General features: G+C 42.8%; 1 long non-coding RNA gene across 2 annotated transcripts in view; it reads right to left on the reverse strand.

The window, feature by feature from the left end:
- Window positions 1–21,304, reverse strand: part of LOC119020399 — a 121,810-nt gene that overhangs the window by 43,497 nt on the left and 57,009 nt on the right. The window contains exons 2-3 of one of the 2 annotated variants that reach the window (XR_005075305.1): window positions 6,470–6,620; window positions 5,103–5,278 (exon numbers count right to left, since the gene is read on the reverse strand). This is a non-coding gene — a long non-coding RNA (uncharacterized LOC119020399). Of the gene's footprint in view, window positions 1–3,576; window positions 5,279–6,469; window positions 6,621–21,304 lie in introns of those variants that run through there. The other variant, XR_005075304.1, reaches the window with a different exon arrangement.

The following is a 21,304-nucleotide window of genomic DNA, read 5'->3' on the forward strand; positions in this document are numbered from 1 at the left end:
AAGCTCTACTTCCAGCTCCTTCCAGATGTCTGAGCTCCCATATGAAATGTGAGTCAAGCCGTCCGTGCAAAGTAAACTCATTTTGACTGCGCATATCCTTCCTTGTCCAAACCCAAGGAAATCCTTCTCCACAGCCTCCCCAAACTCCTCCCTCACCTGGGAGCCTGCCTCAACAACTTCGCTTTGAGAAGAACCGGCAAAGCTGCAGCTAATCTGGCCTTCCAGTGCCAGTCTGCTACTACAAACTAGTAAGTCTAAGGGAGGAAACATGGTCCACACAAGTAAACAGGTACGCAAGAACGATTTCATGTGTTGAGCTGCAGATGCGTTAGTTTGAAACAACAGGAGAAGGTTGTCTGCTCCAGCTCAAAACAACCATGGCATACCAGTTTAAAAAAGCATGTGATGATCAGCATTTTAATGCTCTTTCTTCTTTGCAGTAGGTGAAGCAGAACACATTCTTTTACAGATGCCATATCCTTACTTCTGTCAGGGAAAAGCTTTGATTTTTTTTGATTTTTATTTTAAGCTTTTTTGTTAGTTACCTCAACCCTTGCGTAAGAGTGCAAGAAAAATAGTGCAGTCATTTACAATTGACCACGGCTCAGATACTCTGAACAGCTGTTTGGTGCACTATGAACAATAAGAGCCATCCTCTCAGCAACTCATAGTCACATGAGGGGGGCTCATGAGTATCCGCCACACCTACTGAACACCTCTAACTCAGGGCAACTCCAGGAAAATGGGAGCCCCTCTCCAGGATTTTGGTACCAGACCCAGTGCTTTAAGTAGAGATACGCCCAACAGTGCACTCTATTTTTTCGTTTTTTATTTGTCTTTTAACAAAAGAAAATAAGCATATTGTGCAGGTGAGATAAAAAAAAAAAAAAAACAACCCCGAGGCTCATAGAAGGAATCCCATCTTAATATGCATTGCAAGCAAATAAAAAAAAATAAGCACAAGCAACTGTGGGATCAAAAAGCAAGCTCAAGGTAGGCCATGTTAAAATGGCAGGAACATAAAATAAACAAAATAATAAGATGAGGTTGTGTGTGTGTATTTGAGAAACTGGAAAAGATGATGTTGATGTTTTTCTTGGCAAATGACTCAATCATCCAAATTGTTTGAGTTATTTCTGTCGATCAACAAGTCGCTCATTACAGTGCAAGTAAGGATAGAGAGTCTGAGAGGATTCTGCAAAATCCACATGGTTTTCATGCATCATCGCTGTGTACATACTAGCAAACAGAAGTGCGGTGTGTGTAGGGATCAAAGTAATATCGAACTGAGCTCTGGCGGGTCAATCAATCAGTAGTAACACAGAGAAGAAGAAAATTGACTGGCGAACTGTGGGTGCAGGTGCGGCGTAGGTAGGTACCAGCAGAGTGCTGTTCGAGTGCTATGGTTTATATATTGTTGGTGGTGTCCAGTGGGCTTTCAACAGTCTTGGAAATCAGCGAGTGGAAAACAAATCATGTTCTACTGCTCAGTTCAGTCCTGGAGCACCCGGCAGTTCGGTTTTATTGGTCCTGAATCACCCTGACGTAGCACGAACGACCTTGACGCCACAGCACTCGTGGCGCAGATCCCCAGGAAAGGACGGAGTGGGCGGGAGCGTGGGGGAGCGTAAGATATTGGAAGACAGCTTCCCTTTCTTGTAGGTTAGTACCCTCCTCTCATCTGCACAACTGACCCCTCATTAATTTCTTCTCTCTCTTGCGACTTCTTCCCCTCCATCCAGACAGAGGTGCGGCAGCTTCCTCCCCGAGGGGCTTCTCTGCTGTCAACACTGCTAAAACAACCACCTGCAGCCTTATCCTTCAGTGGAATATTAAATATTAATCACATCAATACGGCCTCCTAATTGCGTTATGATTGCAAATCACCCACGCTATTGTTAGACGGTCATTGATGGATGTGTGAATATGTGCAGCTAGGAGAGAGTGACAAACGACAGGACTAATGACACCACGGGCGGACTGCAGATTAGCTGCGGCCTTATAAGGTCAGGAGGAACTGCAGCAGACTGACTCACTCTCTCACAGACTTCTGCAAATATCCACAGCGGTAATGGGCAGTTTCATCCTATTTGTACACACACACGCATTTTGTGCATGAGGGTGCTTCCGAGCTCCTCCTGGCACCGCCGCGTGACCCGCTGCCGGCCTGAGCACAATGGCTGGACCCGGCTCACTGACAGGGGGATAAGTAATAGCTCCACTATGGCCGGCAGCCTACACAATCATCCCTGCTATTGCCTCTGCTGATTTATTGAAAGACAACGACCTTTGGTTCCACCGAGCCCGCCGCCTCGCCCGGCTCCCGATGCCTGTATTGTTTTCCATTTTGGTGCCACATATTGCCACGGGAAGACGCCGCGACCCTGAGCTAGAGTCCCCGTCGCCTGCTGGAGATGCCGCCCGCGCTTAATAAAGCGGTCGCGATGAGTTACACGGCACCTTTTGTGTGGCGGAGTCCAGCTAGTATGAATGTTGACAGAGTAGCAATGTTCAATTTGAATCCGATGCAACATGTCCAGTTCTTAACACAGGGAAAAGTTATTTACAACACACTAATGCCACCACAAAGGTATTTCATCAATTTTATAGTTTGGTAAATTTCCTTTGATTGATGGCTAATGTTTTAATTAGAATACGTTTCAGTTATCCCAGCTGATGGAATACAGATATAGTGCCGTGGTAAATCACGCAGACGGTGATCTGGACTGTTCGACTAAATCACCTCCCAGTCATACTCTGCATCTCAGAGTGTTTGTTAATTTATATTCCATTTCAATTTGTCCGGACAAAATGCTTTATGGAAAGGCAAATATTTCCACTCAAGCCAGAAGTTTCTTCCTGGGACACACACACACACACACACACACACACCTTCATCAATCGCTTCATGGTGGGTGAAAGTGCTGCCAGGAGCAGCCATGCTGGTATAATAATGTGGCTTCAAGCAGACGTTGATACCGATCTGAGAGGCTGCTGTTCAAACACAAAAGAATCAAAGTGGAAAATGAGGAAAATCTGAAGATTTGGCCCGGTCAGTTTGATGAGATGTCGTCCACAGGATGAGGTTAAAAGGACACACGGAGGAAGGGAAGAATAGAGCTGCTATATGAGAGGAGGGCTATTATCAAACACTGTAAATTTACATGATTTATATTGATTTCCTCAATATAGACACACAGCGGTCTCCTGGCCAGTTTAACAATATCAAGGATTTGCGTCATCATGCCATCAGTTTGAATTATTTCAGTTCATTAGAAAGGGTGTCTTACTGTTCTGTTATGTGATGTACATCCCGGTGAAACTGAATACGTGGGCGAGAGGGATTTGAACTAATCCTTCAGATTTCACCTGTCTGCTCAAAAGTGGGCACGGCCAAGCGAGTACAGCGGGACGCAGAGTTTTCAGACCAGCCTCCATCAACACCTCCCTCACGCCTGTTGTTTGACCACAGTGTGATGGCCGGAGCTCAAAAAAAATGGACTCAAGCGCAGGGATCACATGGATACACTGAAGTAAGGTTCAAGGCAGGTTTATTTGCTGCCTTTGAGGAGTGGCGGCACAAAGAGCAGGCGCATGCAGGAAAAAAACAAACAAAAAAACCCCCCAAAACAGTCAGAAGCAACAAACTTACACGGGGTCAGGCGAAAATCCAAAAGTCCAAACAGACTGTGTTGATACACTGGAGGAAAAGCAGGAACAATGATGGCTGGAAAGCTTGTATGTGAAGAAAGCTAAGACAATGTAAATGTAAATGTAACAATCTGATGAATGGGTAGTGAACAAGCGGGGGAATCAATACTGAAATGGCTAATTGGATAACTGACAACAGCTGGTGAATGAAAGTAGTGGCAAACTAAACAAAGGCAGGAAGTCAAGCAAACAAATGTGGATGAAGGTACAAAATAAAACAGGAAGTGAGATAACAAACAAAAGGTAACTAAACAATTATCACAGGGAGTCGGGATAAGAATGTATTGGTAATGTATTTATATCCCTGTGCTTTTAAATTCCAAAGCTATGAGCCTCGTGAACATGTTCTGTTGGGTAAAGGGTTGTTTTGGATGTCAGTGACAATGTTAGTTCGTTAAGGTTGGAGGAGTCATACTCAATCTCTCTTGTTGTGTTTGTTGTCTATTTTCTTGGTCATTTGTTTAGTAGTTATGTCTTTAAAATGTCACACAATGGGGAAAAATCAGTGAAACTGGCCTAGTGGGGTAAAGCAACCAGAGAAAAAAAAAATTCACATTTAAGAATCTGCAATCAGAGAATCTTGAAACCCATCAATCGGTTTGACTGTTTATGAAAGAGGGATAGAAAGATGCTTTCTAAAAAACCATTTGCTCGTCTTCTTTCCTGCTAATTCAGCCAGGGGGTGTTTCCACCAGTGATCTGTGCGAGGCAAATGAACCCGACCTCCACTTCCAGAACCCAAAATAACTCCTCCTTCTTTACCACTTCACAGGAATTATTTAAAAAGTTTTATGGCTCGCCAAATACTGGAATGAGAAAAAGGGAGAGAAATATTCTGGAGGGAGGATGACGGGGAGAGCGAAAATCCTCTGTCAGCTTACATATCGAGGCTATGTTCTCCATCAGTGGGTCTGAGGGATTGAGCGAGAGAGCGATCCAGTCTGCTGGGCGCAGGAAGTCGCGCAGGTGAGACGAAAGAGCACGCACACATGCGCGCGCACACACCTCATCTACCTCCATCAACTCGCACCTGTACCTGTACTTATTTTTCCGCTGTATCCCTCCGTCGCTCTCTCGCTTCTACGCTTCAGCTGTCACTCGCTCAGCTGTGTTGTACCCTTTAACAACTCCATATTTCCCTACTGTTTTTTTTTTTTTTTTTGAGATTAATGTGATTGAAACACTCCGGCTGACTCGGGTAGCGTAAAAAAAAAAAAAAAAAGTGCCGTTGTTTGTCTGCAAACAAACATCAGATGGTTAATAGTGAATGCTGAACACTCCGGATGGGGTTGCGTGCTTCTGTGTGTCTCTGGGGTGAAAATGCGGCTGGTAAAGAATGACTCGGTGACTGGGTGACAGGTGAGCTGAGAGGCGCTTCACAGGTTCATTACCGGCTGGCAGAGTGGAGCACTCCAGGGCATGGCGGTTCGAGGTAACGCTTCGGGCCTCCTCATCAACATCCTGTCACCTCCATTTTCATACTCTCAGGCTTGGCACAGCGGCTGACCCGGTCCCCGCCCCCCTCCCTCCCAGGAGAAAACTGTCTTCCTGAACAATAAGTCAGCACCTAGTGGCAAGAAAAACAGTGTGTTTGTTTAGTCACAGAGAAATTGGAGAAAAAAAGGTTGGCGTCAGCTGACCTTCGAGGGAATTTGCAGGGAGTTTGCAGTGAACGGCAGGAGAGTGTGTTTTTGTTTCTTCTTGCCAACACTGTACCGCATTCCACTTCTCTCCTGACAGTGGGACAAACCGTCACACGTCAAGTATGTAACGTCGCTGTCTCCATTACATAACTGTTCTGTAAATGCACCCATCAAATTTGACAGGTTCACTGTGGACGGAGCCGCATGATTGGTGTCTGGTATGCAGAAGGGAGTGCTGTGAAGTTATGTCACAGGCGGTGTTACCTGTCAGGGTTAAGGTTGTTGCAGTGCCAAACTTTTCCCACCAGCTGATCAGCATGTGACAATGCTGGTGTTACCTGGTACAGCAGGTTTCATACAACAACAACTATTTTATACAACTATCTGTAGAGTGCTGTGTTCATTTACTGTTGATCGAACATTTTTTTTTTTTATGGCTTTATTGACAGAATAGCTGAAGATGTGACAGGACACATGAGATGACAGAGAGGGAGAGTGACACATTTAATTTATATAGCGCCTTTCAGGGTACCAAAGGACACGCAGCAGAGGGCCCGAGGCCGGGAGTCAAACCCGGGACGCCTGCTCTACCACCTGAGCTAAACGGCGCCCCGATTTTTTACTGGAAATGCAATGTATTCAGTGAGTTTTTCATCAAAAGTGTGTCTACAAAACAAAACAACCACCTTTTTTCAGCATTTGTTGACAGTGAATTATGTCAGAAAGTTGTTTTATATGGTCTGTGAGGTGCACTTAACAAGAAGGAGCTGTTAAATGAAGAGCTGCAGGTGACAGGGTGCACACCTCCAACTTCTCAGTGAGGTAGACAACTCCTTTTCCCTTATTCACGTTACCAGGTTCCTTATTAGCATCAGGCGTTTGCTTTTCATTTTGGTCTTGTATTTTTTTTTTTTTTTTTCAGGAAGAAAGGCACTGGCTGTGTGTGCTCAGAGCACTGGGATGAAATACGCTTGTATGCTGAAAATAAAAAAAATAATCACTGCACTGTGTTTTGGATTAACAGCTGCTAATGCTACTGTAGCAGAGGGCTGACCACACAGCTGACAACAGCTAACAACAGCTAACAACATGTCGGATGATAAGAGCAGACTCACCATCATCAGCCAGCGAACAGTCTCTTCTGTTATGAAGGGTTTCCTTCTACTAAAGCTCAGGATAGACAGACACAGCCAGAAGCTTTCTCCTCTGTTTTCTGGATTACCTGGGTGACAGGTGACGATTCTGATCTGCTATAAGATTGGTTGCCTGGAAAAAAAAAAAGGAAATATTTTTTTTGTAGAGAGGACAATGAAATGACAAATATTACAGAGAGCACTTAGATCTCTGTTTATGCGGATGGTTGGCTTTCTGTTTCATGTGGGAGCATGAATTCAGACTTTGAAAGTGTCACATCGATGTTACGACGTGTTAAGATTTCCGTGCAGTGACTCAGTTGACTCATCCAACCACGAGAACAACATGGGCAGTGAACAGCACCTTTAAAAGTATATATTTGAAAAGGTGTTACAGTCGCTGCTGCAATGCTATTAACTTTTCCCATTACTTGCACGGTCTGATTCCCTTCTTATTGTCCGCACAGTCTGCCAGTTAGGGCTCTTAATTTCAAAGCGCAATCAAAGGGAAGTTTCCAAAGGCTTACCGGTAACTTCAGAGGCAAAGTCTTTGAGAAGTTCCCCAGACAATTTCGCCGCAGTATGAGTGTACTTTTCACTGTTATCTTCGGTGAGAAGAGGTAGGAGAAGGAAGTCATGCAATATCAGTCGGCAATATGTTTAGCTGAGGGTAAGGAAAAGCCAGGCTTGTAATTGCTTTGGGACAAGCAAGGATGGCTCCTCTGGCAGTAGGAGATTTTCTTTTGGTCAACCATGAGGGCAATAAGACAGATAAGAAAGAAGGGAGGGAGACAGACTGAGAAAGGAAGAGGGGAAGGGAGATTTTCTGATTTTCTGAAGTGTTCAGACGAAATAGAGGCATTATCGTCCCATGAGGATACAATGAAAAGCCCACAGTTGGTTGGCCTTCCAAACTCTTAGGTTTACAAGGGGAAAACACATTTAAGACTGGGAAGGAGAAAAAAAGGAGAGAGAGAGAGAGAGAGAGAGAGAGAGAGAGAGAGTTTCGATTTCTGAGTGCATTTCTGCTCACGAGCATCCTTTTACAACCGTTTGTCCCCAGCTTGTGGCGACTGTCAGACAACCCTCGGAGGAATCGTGTCGCAGTCTCAGATTTCAGAGTCGCTATCAACAGCTATTCTCTAAACGACTTCGCTCCTGTTTCATTACCCCTTCTGTACAAGATAAAAGCTGCTGAAAGATACAGGAGGAGAGAGGGAAGCACCTGCAGCCACTGATGCGGTCGACTGTCTGCTGCAGAGGCAGTGTACATCACTTGCTGTGTCAGGACGGACCTTGTTTACTGTCTCTAAGGTGTGTCCTTTAATTAATAGCTTTAAGGCTGTTCTGTGCGTTAAGCTGTCTGAAGTGAGAATGAGTTTACAGAAGTGGATCAGGAGAGTAGACTCTCCGCCCCTGCAGCAGGGATGAAGGTTAGAGCTGAAACAATCAGTCGACCGGCTGATTGCCTGAAAAATAACTATTTTGATGCTCAGTTATTATTTATGATATTTTTAGGCAAAAAACATACCTACTTCTTGTAATTCAATGGTGGGCTTTTACAGCTTGTTTTGGTTTTACGTTATAAACTGAAGATCTTCAGATTTTCCAGCGTAGGCTGGACAAAACAAGCAATTCAGTGACGTCCCCTGGGGCTCTATAATATAATGAATTTCTGACATTACATGGACTTATCTTGCAGGCTGGAAAATAAGCATCATAATAACTGATAATGAAAATAATTGTTACTCCCAGCTCTGAAACAAATGCCGACACCTTATTCGGATGTACTACATGTGAACAGATAATGCAGCAAAAGCTTTCTATATGCAGATTTGTCAAATTGTGACCAGATGAGCTACTAACAGGGAGCGTAGAAGTTAGAAAAATTCAGGCATCGTACATTTTGGCAAAAAGTCACCGGTTGATCCAAAATAGCTTATAATCAGCTTTCAAAAGATTAGTTATGCAGCGCGAGATAAAGTTCAGCTCTTCTTCTTACCACACGATCTGATAGTGAAGCCAAACACCTCGCTGAGCCTCTTGATTTTAGGACCCAAATGTCTAAAACCTTCATAGTCTCGAACTTTCATATCTTTACAATATGCAGTAAGTTGCACTAAACTAATGAATAACATCACACGCCTACTTTACATCTGTCTGGGCCTCCTCCCTCCACAACCTCCAGGTTGGAGAGAGTAACCTCAGCTAACCTAATGGAGTCATCAACAGCTGGTGACAACAAGCACTTTTCTCAACCAGCATGGTATTATTGTACTGTAGCTGGGTGTGGTCTGGTACAACAGAGCACATGAAACCAGGTGTGAAACCTGTGGAGGCAAAGTGCATCTATGGGTTTTTTTTACCTCTCTTTCAAGAAAAATAACCCAGCGTGGTAGAAATATGCCAACTGTGTAGTTCTGGGCCAGTACAGATACAGATGTTTAATAATAACAATTTGGCAGATTCCAATAATGATCATTTTACTTGCTTGTTTGTTTGTTTTGTTACTTATTCCTGTTCTGGGCAGAGACCCATCCTCGGACCGAGTTTTGTGGAAATCCTTTCTGTAGTTTCTGTGTAATCCCGCTGACAAACCATTCAATCAACAAACAGATACGGGTGGAAATGTAACCTCCTTGCCCAAAGTTATAACTGAGCTGAAAATCATTAAGCCCTTCAGCATTTTACATCTTTAAAGAGCATAAATTCAATCAAATAAACAACCTTTAATTTAATTAATGCTTTTAGTCTGTGATACAACTACCTACCCAATGAGAAAGATTTATTCTCACAGAGCCTTGATGGTTGTCTTCATCATAGTCAACAAGTCGCACATCAATTCAGAAATCACTGCAACTGTACAGCCTGGCCCAATCAGCTCATCTGACTTGTATTTTACCACCATTAACACCTGCCTTTTCACCTTTTTACTGCAGGATTATTTGGTAAAAACTTGTTACTGTGATTTCAGTTACGCAGACTCATATTAGGAGTGTAATTGGCAGATAGAAGCAGTTTAACACAGATTAGCCAGATTAACCATATCAACAATTTGAATACATTCCAGTCTGGGCCTTGCTAACGTCTGATACAAATCAGATGTTTGTGTATCAGAGACAATTTTTTTTTTCGCCCAATAATCTGATACAGATAATAGTGTTACACGCCTACCCTGCAGACACCAGAGAACACCACATCTAGGAAGTAGCTCTCTGTAGCCAATCTGGTGATTCATTTGTGTTACTCAAAGTGTTCCTCTTCTCGTCTGGCAATGTTCCTGGGTGCGTAACGTCCTAATGAGATACAACAATCTTATTAAACCGAACACACTGTTGCCTGGAGGCGCCGACTCGACACATTTTTCCGTCGCTTTGTTTTAATCTCTTATCCTGTAATTTTGCTCAGAGTTCAGCAACACGTAACGCAGGTATTTTCCCCTCTCACAGCAAACTCTATTATGTCGTTCCGTGGCTTTTCGCATTACAACAAACCGCATGCCCCGAACACCTCCTGTTGCAAAACATTTACCCTGCCGATTGCTTTGCTCCGGCAAATCATAACAAATGTGCACGGCCACGTCGTCTACAGTAATGCCGCTGTTTCTTTGTCTCCTTGTTCTGTGCTTTATTTCCCCAAACACTCATTTTCCAGTTGGGCAGTTAATTGAATTCGGCGCCGGGTGTAAAGTAGTGGGTCCTTAGCCACAGTTGCCTGCTCGCAGCGCACGAGGTAGCCGAGGTTAGATTAACTAAAGCTGGGCTGCTGATAGAGGAGCCAATGGTGCGTGGATACACCCACTGAGTAACTGATCATGTTATTCGATGCTGGATGCCCAGAGTCGCTGCTGGCTCCTAAACTCAGATGCGGGGGTAAATCTGCTGCTCTGTTGTACAATAGGAAAGTTGAATTCTCATAACTCAGTGAGATGCTTGATTTGCTTTGCCTATGGCGATAGAAGACGGATAAATGCGGCACGTACAGATGCTTGATAGTCTTAATACACCAAACGATCCTGCTGGGGAGATGGTGTGCCGAGAACAAATGGTCCCTGAGTATTCGTTACGTGGCATCCGAAAATAATAATGTCTGCAGCACGGTATTATAGTCGGTGTAATCTTGTCCTTCTCTTCAGAGCACCACTTAGGGTGCTTCATCCCGGACAGATCCGGCCCCTTCATCACAGTACCCTTCTTTTCAAATATTCATCTATATGCGTCTCTCTTTTTTTTTTTATCATCCAAGCTACTGAAACTACAGCGATGCAATAAAAACTTAAAGAGCCCTCTTAGAAGTCTGCAGGCCCGCAGAATAATGCTGCATCCGAGCCGACCTTACTGATGCCTCTGATAGTGGCTTTAAAAATAGCCCTGGCTGTCCGCCTCTCCCTCCTCACTTCTCACAACACGCCACTGTCAGTGTGTCGCACCTGCTGTGGTGAGACCGTTGCATAACCATCTCTGCTCATGCAGAAGATCAGCGTTTCTCCTCAGCGACACACTGAGTGTGTTTGTGTGTGCGCGAACACTAAAGGACGCTGAAGGTCAGCACGCGCAGCACACGGGACCAAATGCACCTTTAATGGCCAAATATAAACGCGTGGGATAATAAAGAGATTTTCTCACACGGTGTTATGTCGCGTTTGCAAAATCGTAGTTTTCGTAGCACTGCGGGGCATCCTCCTCTAAAGGTTAGGATGTCCTCCAAGAGGACAGATCACCTTATAGTGTGCAGTGTTTCCCACAGAACGGCTGTGTACCTGTCGTGATGGTAGCGGTGGGGAGGAGGAGGAGGAGGCAAAGCATCTGCTCTGCTCTCAGTGCGAAGGCCCCAATAATGCAAGGAACTGTTATTGTTCTCTCAAATTAAATCATGTTTTTGGGGGGTCTGAACATGCTTGAAAACGCATGAAACTTACACTGGCGTCACAAATTTTCAATTTGGTGCTCATATCTAAGGCTTACTAATGCCTTACTAACTGCTCTGCATTCATTTCATCAGCCAGTAACTTTGATAAGGACATGAGACTTGGTTGGGTCTGATTCAGCTCAGCAGGGGGCTGATTGATCAATCGCGTTGTTTGCGTGCGCCGCTGTGATCAATTATTAAGAGCAAGACGTTGTCATGTTGGGGTAGAAAGAACATCTTCATCACGGCAGTGTTTGATATCACCAGCTGGACAGATTTTCACCCAGTAGAGTCTATGTTCGGGGCGTCAGCAGTTTAGAATATTTATGACCTGCCACCACCCTGTTGCCACCTTCGAAGATGGTTTGCAGACAAACGTACTGTCGCAGCTAGTCGGGGGGAGAAAATGTGACGCGCTGGTCCAAAGAAATAAGCACAAATTCAAAGAGCTAGTTTGATTCCACGACTATATTGTGACACCGAGAGCTTCGGTGACTAAGCATGGAAAAGCACTTTGAGGAGAGTGAGGATGAGCTAAAAGTCGAGCTAGCCATCGCGGACAGGCTTTTCAACTACCTGTAACTTCATCAGTGCTGACTGGGAGATGCAGTCCAGTGTGCTCCTTTGTATATAACCCTTTTTCCACAAAACAAAGTGTAGGAAATAAGACCAACTGTGCGAGACCAGTGTGCTTTTCAGTCAGAGCCGAGAAGCTGAAGCGGTGCGGCGGAGCTCACTGAGTCGACGGACTACAAGCTCAGTGCAAAACACACAAAATACATTATACATTTACAGCATAAGAGGCTGTGAACCCAGAGACAAGAGTTCAGCACGAGGAATTACTTTTTCAAAGATGCATCTAGCCATAAATTAGTCGTTAAGTGAGCCCAGCAAAGGTCACAGGAGCAAAAGTATCACTGTATGAGAACAATCCATTATCTGTTATTTGCAGATTTAATGCTTTATTTCCATCTTCAACTTGTCCGTTAGTCCATCAAGCATATATATGTCATGGACTGTGCCGTTTACTCGAGGCACAAAGGCGAACAAGTGAGAAAATGCAACCCACGGCAACGGCGGCTTAAACTAACAATGTGCAATTTAATAAGATCTACAACCATAAGGGCCTTTATCAGGAGAAGTCAAACTCTCCTCGCTTTATTGAGAGAAACTCTAATAAAACCTGAAATAATGAATAGCACTAGCGCTCGGAAAGCCTGTCTTGACTTTTTAACGCCGACTTTAATTGCACTGATTTACAGAGTTAACTTATCTATAAACTGTCCTAATGTGGCCTTCACACCAACCATTAGCTCTGTCCATTTTAATATAACGGTAAAACACTTTCAATGGTTTAATCCTCTCTTTAACAGAGACGCTGAGAAATATACGCAGCTGTTGATCTAAATCTCAACGGGGACATACGCAAGTGCAATTTATGGTCCGCGCCATAACTTGTGATTCTTGTAAATGTCTATACGATGACTGTGAAAGCAAAAAGTTACGAGTTTCTCCACCCGTAGCTTTGTTGTATAAACCCTAACTGTATGTTGCATCTTGGTCTTTGGATAACTAACTGATAACTGACGAATGATAACATGCCTGTGCAGAAACTTTCGGAAGAATCTGAAGAACGATTATTATCATTTCTGTCTGCATCATCTCTCTCTGAGTCAATAGGCTCCTCTTCAAAAGGAGCTGCCTGAGTCAAATGACCTTTTTCTCTTCAAACGCTTCTTTAAATGCTAACTTTTAATAGGTTTTAGGTACAGACCAAGGTTTTGACTGCAGCCTGAAAGCAAATAAAAGAGAGTCTCCTTCGCCAGCTTTTGATATCGTTCTGAATGATTATTTATGTAATCTGTATAAATGTTTCAGTTGATTTTGTTTTAATGTTCCTGCTAATGCATACTGAGTATCAACTTTCAAGCAAAGCAGTATCTCTTTTCCATCACTGAAGAGAGCTTTGAAGAGGACTGTGTGCAGACGTTACACACCCAACTGGTTTGATGTGTGACTGACTGAAACAAGATGGATTTGAAACTGCGATCCAAGACGTCTGCTGTGAATCGCGTGAGCCACGATCGCTGTGAGGTGTAGCGAGTCAATTGCGGCGGGATTGCTGGGCAACAGTGCTCAGTTTCAATTACTGTTATCGCCTCCCTTAAAGGATGCACGCATCAAGATGCAATGCAGCCGTCAAGCAAACAGAATGGCCTCACAGGTTGATGCACGGATAAGGAAATGAATAGATTTGACAGTGAATGGCGCTCTGTTGTGACCTTTAGAATAAAGATGGAAGTTTCATCACCATTTGTGACCCTTTGCTGCTATAATTGAAAAGTTCACCTCTAACTTTTAGATTGTATCTCTACCGGCAACACTCTAAAAACCTGACGTTCCATGTTTTTAGGCCCATTTTGCGTAGACGTTTCAGCATAATACTGGTGTTCTCAACCACACTTGAAAGTATGATTTCACAAACATAGCAACATTACAACAGCAGCTGTTGCCTGCTAGATGTTAAACTGTGGCTTTTTTTGATGAATGCTTCCAGCAGTCACTGTTTCACGATGCGTAGCTGTCAGAAAATCATGCTGTCATCAATGCACAGAAGTGATAAGCGTGGAGGCGTACCATTCTGATTGACCGGACAATTTGGAGCCGGTCGCAGGCTCCTGATTCCACTTCAGGAACACTTGCGGTTCTTGATTCCCATCCCTACCTTCATACATATTGATGTAAATCAACAGTGTAGCGCTGGAAGACAATAAACACAATAATCACAAGTGATGTTTTTATGTACTCTTGTGTTCTTCGAGCAGTGGTAAAATGAAATGGCGCTCCATGGTAACTTCGTTACTCAATTGTGAACTTTAACACTCACAATAAGGAAGAAATGCACTTAGTTTGACTTTGCAATAGTAGATTTTTGCTACGAAAAGCATTTTTGGCCCACTGCTGTGAAATATCACCCAAAGAATGAAGAAAAAGGAAAAATGAAAGGTCAAACTTAATCTTTCTTCTAAATCAGTAAGATCTGCTTCTCTGTCTTCAAAATCAAGCTAAGTGGGTCCAGTTAAAATGATCAATATTTTAAGGCAGCCGTTAAATGACAGCTTCGGAGAGTAAGCTGGACGTGTACTTTTTAGTCAAGGTGTTTGCAATTAATGTGGAAATCATGTTTGTCTTCATATTAAAATATGCACTTAAGTATTACATTGTGTTGTATATGGAAGAACCTACTGGCCATGTGATAGACAAGAAGCACAATTCCATTAATTTGTACTTCTGTTGCTGCTCTTTGTGATATATTGATTATATCACAAATGAAATTGGTAGTATTAAAATGTTACAGTATGTGCCCCTAAAGCACTTACTTTCATTGGATTCTTAATGCCCTGATGACTCTTATGGCTTATGCATCTGCAATTAAATCATTTTTCATTAGTTTCAGAGTGGCTTGGATTCTGTGTCAGCCTGCCTACCTGCGGAGAACTTCCACTCAGCCGTCAGTCAGACAGTCACCGTTTTTAATTTTCCTTCTCGCTCGAGCACTACCACTGTGTTCGATTTATTACTTCATCCGCATGATTTCCTTTTTCACTGTGCTGCATTCGTCCCTCTTTCTTTAAAATATGCACTGATTGTGAGACTAGTTTTGGAAAAATATGGTGTTGGTAAGGCGAGTTAGGTTGATAACTGCCGACCCAGCCGTCAGGTATGAGGGTTTTGCGGTGAGGACAGTCAGGAACCGGTCGCTCGAAAAGTTCAGTGCTGTAGTGGAAGTGAGTGGCAAGCCTCAAGGCATTTTATGATATTTCGCGGAGGCATGCCAAATTTCAAAGGGTCAGCGGGATGTCACTGTCCATATTCCAGACTCCTCTACCTTGAAAAGGGCGGTGCAGCATGTTTGAGGGTGAGTTATTGCCAACCAGCTTTCCAAACCACGAGCAGCAATTTGTTTTTCTCTTGAAGCAAAAAAAAATTTTAAAAAACGAACACATAATTGGATGAAACTTGCTACACTGACTGCTCATAAAACTGTGCCCCAGTCCCTTAAATCAGAAGAAAAAAAAAAAACCATACAGCTGTTTCTGTCGTTAATGGATTTAATCAACCATAAAGGTGTTAATAAAATCCGGCGGTCCTGCAGAATGTCAGCTGCAGCTTGAACACTCGCCCTCGCTGGTATTATGCCTTAAAAGCATTTTAGTAACATTTTGAGGTTGCATGTTAATGTTGAAGAAGTTGTACTGAAGTGAATCAGGCGCGCACGAAACACATAAAGAGAGATGATATGATGTTCACGGGGCGCCCGGACCCCCCGCAGCCACGACAGCGCTTCCACATTATGATGCGGTGTGAGTAGGTGAAGGGAGAGGCGCACGTTTAAAAACCATGATTACACTGCCTCTCTGAGTGTGTACCGAGCGAGCTCTCCCACATATTTTTATTACAAGCAATTTTAAAGTGAGCTGTGAAATTGCCAAACAGTGAGGAGGGCAAGGAGAAAAAAAAAATGGTTCCAAGAAAATAACCACAAGGCAGAAAGGTCACTGTTTGCATCAACACAAAAACAGGGCAAACCGACTTTATCTGACTGCTCCGGATCTAAACTGACACTGATACCAGATACGAGGAATACATAATGAAAAACTCCAATCCCGACGCCTCCATCCCTCTGGCTTGGCTATTTCAAAAAGAAGGTAGAAAAAGAAGGAAGAAAAAAAAAAAAAGGCTCCTCAGGCAAAATAATAATCAATATGTAAATACAGTTGCTTGCCCACAGAAGAGATTTTACTGGAGGCTTTATTTCCCAGCCACACTGTGAATGTCACAAACAGCGCCGACATTTTCATCAATTTTTACGGTTTCGCAGATTTGTCGAGAGCCATGAAATGAGGAGGATTTTGCCGATGTACAAATTAAAATTCGAACCCCATGCAAGTTCCTGGAACAGTGTACTTTTCAAACAGATCTCCTCAGCTTTCATGTCTTGATCTTTCAGCCACTGGGGGGGGGGGTCTTGCTGCTTTCTGAACCAAAGGTAGTCCAAGCTCTCCAGGCACGGCTCTTTTCAAATCTTAAACATAACTGTTAAAAAAAACTGCTTCCATCTCCAGGGTAAAGTGGACAAAGTTGTGTAAATGTTCTCAGCAGGCACCGTGTGAGTCAAAGTAAGAAGTTGAAATAAAAGAGATGGCTGTCATAATTGGTAGAGACTGCGGTGAGCAAAACAATTTGTCTGTCCAACGAGGTGTTGGAGGCGAGAAGTGGGAGCGTGTTGGTCGTTTCAAATGAGCTGATTTATTGTGGTCATCAATCAGCTTTGAAGAGCCGCGTTTCAAGTTTCCATTTTCTCGTTGGCCCACAGTTGCAAAAAGCAAAAATTATTTTTGAAAAGACAATATTTCCATCTAATATTAATTAGATGACAGAGGGTTCCAAGTGAAGTGCTGACTGAAGTGCTGGCTGAGTCAAACTCCATCCCTCATATATTAGCCTGTACTTGTGCCTTGATTCCACCAGTTTGTCTCTGTTTGGCTTTGGGAGGCTTCTAGTTTTGCTAGTCCAGTCCTGTGTTATATGTTTGATGTGACGTAAGTTGGAAAGAACAAGCAGCATGTGGCTAGTTAGCAGGAGCCCGGGATTAGCCCATTAGCTCAGCTATATATGCGGTGCTGAGTGCTTGAGTTTCACATCAAGTGGCTTCTTCAGTTCTAAGAGGTGAGACGCCTTCAAGAAACTGAAGCATGTGCAGTTGCCTGCAATCCAGCAGTCAGAATCACCATGACCTGGATGACCGAGAACCTTCTTCAACATTGACATGCAAAAAGTTCACACATGTGGCTACTGGAACTGTCGCTTCCATCATCTTTTCTCCAGTTGCACTCTGCAAGTCTCGTTTTTATTTAACATTTTTACATTTTTCCGAAATAAATTATGTGTAGCAGTTGCCCCGATGGACTGTAATGCTGCTAAACACTCATATTTGGACTCTCAGTGATTTTTTTTTTTTCACTTTTTCTTTTACTTTTTGTCTGTTTTAAATGTGTTTATTTTTGTTATTTCTGACTTTGTGTTGCTGTAGCTCTCTAGTCCGCACATGGTGTTATATTTGAAAGATATTTACTGGATGGTCCATGCTGTTCCTGTGTCCATCTGCTCTGTACAGTCTGATGTCATTGTCATGTTTGTAAAGCCACGTGACGTGACAATAGAAGAGCCATAATGAATGGCATGTAGGTTTCTTAGTATTCCATGTACCTGAGAATAGGAACCACAAGGTCAATTTAGCTGACGTTGAATCAGCATGAAAAATGGATAATTGTGACAATAACTGTGCCTGAATCCATGTCCGGTTCCAGTTGAACGAGCATACAACTCAATTTTAAAAAAGCAAAGTCACAAAAATGTTTGTGCAGGCTGTAAATCATAGTTCTTAGGTGGAAAGAAAATTTGAAATTGGACAAAATCCGAAGTGGTGATTCAGAAATCAGACTTGGCCAAAAAAATTGCAGTTGCCTCTGATTGATATCCAGGATTCACAGCAGCACTGTAGAAAACATTCGCCTTTCTGGAGACTTTTGTTAAAACAGTGAAATGTTCTTGGAGAAAAATGGGTTTTAACCAAACTAACAAATAAAAACATGTATGCTGGTTGACCAAAGAAATTTAGAGAACATTAGAGAGCTGTCCTTCAAGTGTTTGCTATCACTCCTCACTGACAGCAGCCCAAAACAAATGGGCGCTGGAAGCTGCACTAGTACGACTAATTCTCCCGAATAATTCTAGATAAACAGCAGACATGAGGATCTGAGTTTCCTCTGTGTGATCCAGCAAATTTGACCAACAACACAACAAAAGATTATCTTGGCAGCCAGTCCGCCTTTGTTACACCGTCCATTACAGAGCTGAGATTGCACATAACTCAAAGCACTGTTTCACTGATCAGGTCAAGAGGGTTCAGTCGTCCCTCCTGCAGCTGGTGAACATCTCTGAATAAATTCTCCTCTGTACTTTACAGCGGCGGGAGAGTTATCGATGCCTTCATCTCGTCTTGTGGAAGCCCAGTAAAGCCGACTTTGACCTAAGCGAGGGTTTGTTTCTCTCGCGTTGGTCGACTTCTAAACTTAAAGCTCAACATTTGATTCATTTTGGACTTTAAAGAATCGATACGAATCCATAAGTAGCATCACAAAAGGCTTTCTGCTCTCTCTCTCTCTCTCTCTCTCTCATGTATTTATCTTTAATCTAAATTCTTCGAGCGTTCATCTATGTATTTTTGCCGCTTTTATTATCGATCCCATGAGCACTATACTTAATCACCTCCTTTGACCCGTTTGGGTTGCAGTAGTAAGACACAGATGAAGAGATTGGTTGCTTACGTATGGTTACGAAAGACAAATATCACTCCACTCTTCACCAGTAAAATGTATGTACTCAACAGATTTGAACTCATTGATAAGCACTCAGCTAATTACTTGTTGCAAATGGCCTTCAAACTTCACTAATGAACCGCTGTTTATTTAACGATATCAATCATAGTGAAAACGAGCCACTAGAAAATCCATACTGGTGCCAGATTAGTGAGTTGTTAATTTGTGCTCTCCAATTTAAAAACAATATTTCGACTTCTCGGTTGTGAGCGGTTCCCAAATCTTGTTTATGTTTTGTGAAATAAATCAAAAGCCAGTTTACTCGTTTGAATTTAATCAAGCCGTGACGTCGAGGCGGTGACGTTTCTGTGTTTTCGTCATGGTTTTGCTGACCTGGAAAGGACGCGATCCAGAGTTCATTAAAAAAAAAAAGCACAACATACACACACACACACACACACACACGAGCATATGAGCAGACACACTCACGCGCAGACAGATTCACGCCAACAATTTCACAGCATCTGACTAATTGTTGGGATGACAGGGCTGCCGCTAATGGAGAATAAATATAATTAGCTTAAATGATTTTGCTCATATCAGTCATTAGCATGAAACAAACAGTTGATTCTCATCAAACCGTGTTGCTGCGGTGCGGTGCTCATCAGAAATCAATGACATGGAAACATTTGAATATTGATATTAGACTATTAAATTTTTTTCCCCCCTTTCCATTTCATCCACCAGAGGACTGGAAATCCACAGCGAGGAAAGCGTGTCACGATTTAATTCGGAGACATTTGAAATTAAACAGTTTCAATGATCTCAGTTTCGCGGAAAAACTGGCAGCAAAACCAAAGATAGATAAATAAATAAATGAATAAGTAGTTGAAGGCTTTGGATGCAGCTACTTTACTTGGGGTTTGAAAAGGCACTTGCAGAATAAACACCTGTCTCAGCTGCGAGACGCTCACACGGGAAACGAGGAATAGTCTATTGTCTGCACTCATTACAACATTTGTGTGAAGTTGCAAAATCCTGCTTTCATAGACAGGAAGATGACAGTTTATTTCCTTCTTGGCCTCGCGGTTTGTCATCATCGCTCTTCTGAGCAATTAAGAGCCTGTATGACACGATTAGACACCGTTAGGACAGTAAGTATATTGAATCAGTATTGTTATTAATTGTTGATTTGAAAAGCAAACTGTTGAGAGTAAAGAAGAATGTGGACAGGACGTGGTTTAGAATCAAATCGAACCAAACACATGATCTTTCTTTCACCTTCAACAAAGAGGCAGAATGTGAAGGTGTGTGGTTTGGAAATTAGGTCTTAGAGTGGAACAAATGTCGCCAGTGAACATTTTTCAGCCATTACTTCACCTACAAAAATGATTTGGCAAAACCATTAACTAGTATGACCATTATTTTTTAGAAGACAGTGTTGCCCAGTGAGACTATGCGTCATCTGGAGGAATAACAGGAAGTTTATCCAAAGGATGTTTTTCTTTAATAATACCTTTAATATTATTATTCATATAGTCTCATATCATTTCATAACTTCAAATATGCTTGTTATTTGTCCTTTTAGATTTCAAGACATTTATTGCATACGTCTGCTTTAAATAGCTCATTTAAATATGACATAATGAGAAGAGGACTCTTCTTTCTTTCCCCACCACACGCACAAATCTGCATAGCATAAAAAAACCGCAGGGCTTTCCTCACCACCAGAGCTGATCACGTCAATCTCCCACGATGCATCATTAATTGATCCCACCCAGACTCATCTCCCCTGACCTGGACAGTAGCAGTCCCTCATCAGCTTTCAACAGACGCCCTCGTGGATCAACGGGACTATTTGACAACTGGAGGTCCAAACGGGAATTTGATGACCGGTGCCTGTGTCAGCCAGTTGGCGGCTGTAATTGGAGCTGCCTGCCAATCACTGTCGGGTTTGTTAACCATGAAATGACGACGCAGATTCGCAGTCGAGGCGCCATGATGGTGTAAACGGGATTGTCGGTCAGCGTCAGACAAACAGAACAGAGCAGAACAGGTGCTGACTGACTTTCATGATCACTGCACATGTAATGGGCTCATTATAGTTAATGGCCCAGGTTCATACGTGAGGGAACTAATCAGTATATTTGGCTAGATATTATTTTGAGGTGCAAATTAATTTTCACTGCAACATCAGTGCAGCTGACAGTTAAACAATTAGAATGTTCTTGAACGACTCGACGGTATTTTCATGATAGAGCAGTGGAAAATTTGGATTTGTATGCCTGTGTTTACATGATGCTGTAGCTTTGGGAAAGGCATTTTTCGAGATACTGACCTACTGGAACACCTCGACATCTTCCCAAATGTGCCAGTTAAACAAGCAAAAGTTGTTTTTAATCTGTCAAAATAAAATTCACTGGTTTCAGTTATTTTTCAAGCCAAAAATGTCAAACACTTGCTGTTCTGAGCTTCCTAAATATGAGGATTTGGCACTTTACTTTTGTGATTCCTGACAATAAATGTC

This window comes from Acanthopagrus latus, chromosome 1, assembly GCF_904848185.1.
Source record: "Acanthopagrus latus isolate v.2019 chromosome 1, fAcaLat1.1, whole genome shotgun sequence".
Taxonomy (NCBI): domain Eukaryota; kingdom Metazoa; phylum Chordata; class Actinopteri; order Spariformes; family Sparidae; genus Acanthopagrus; species Acanthopagrus latus.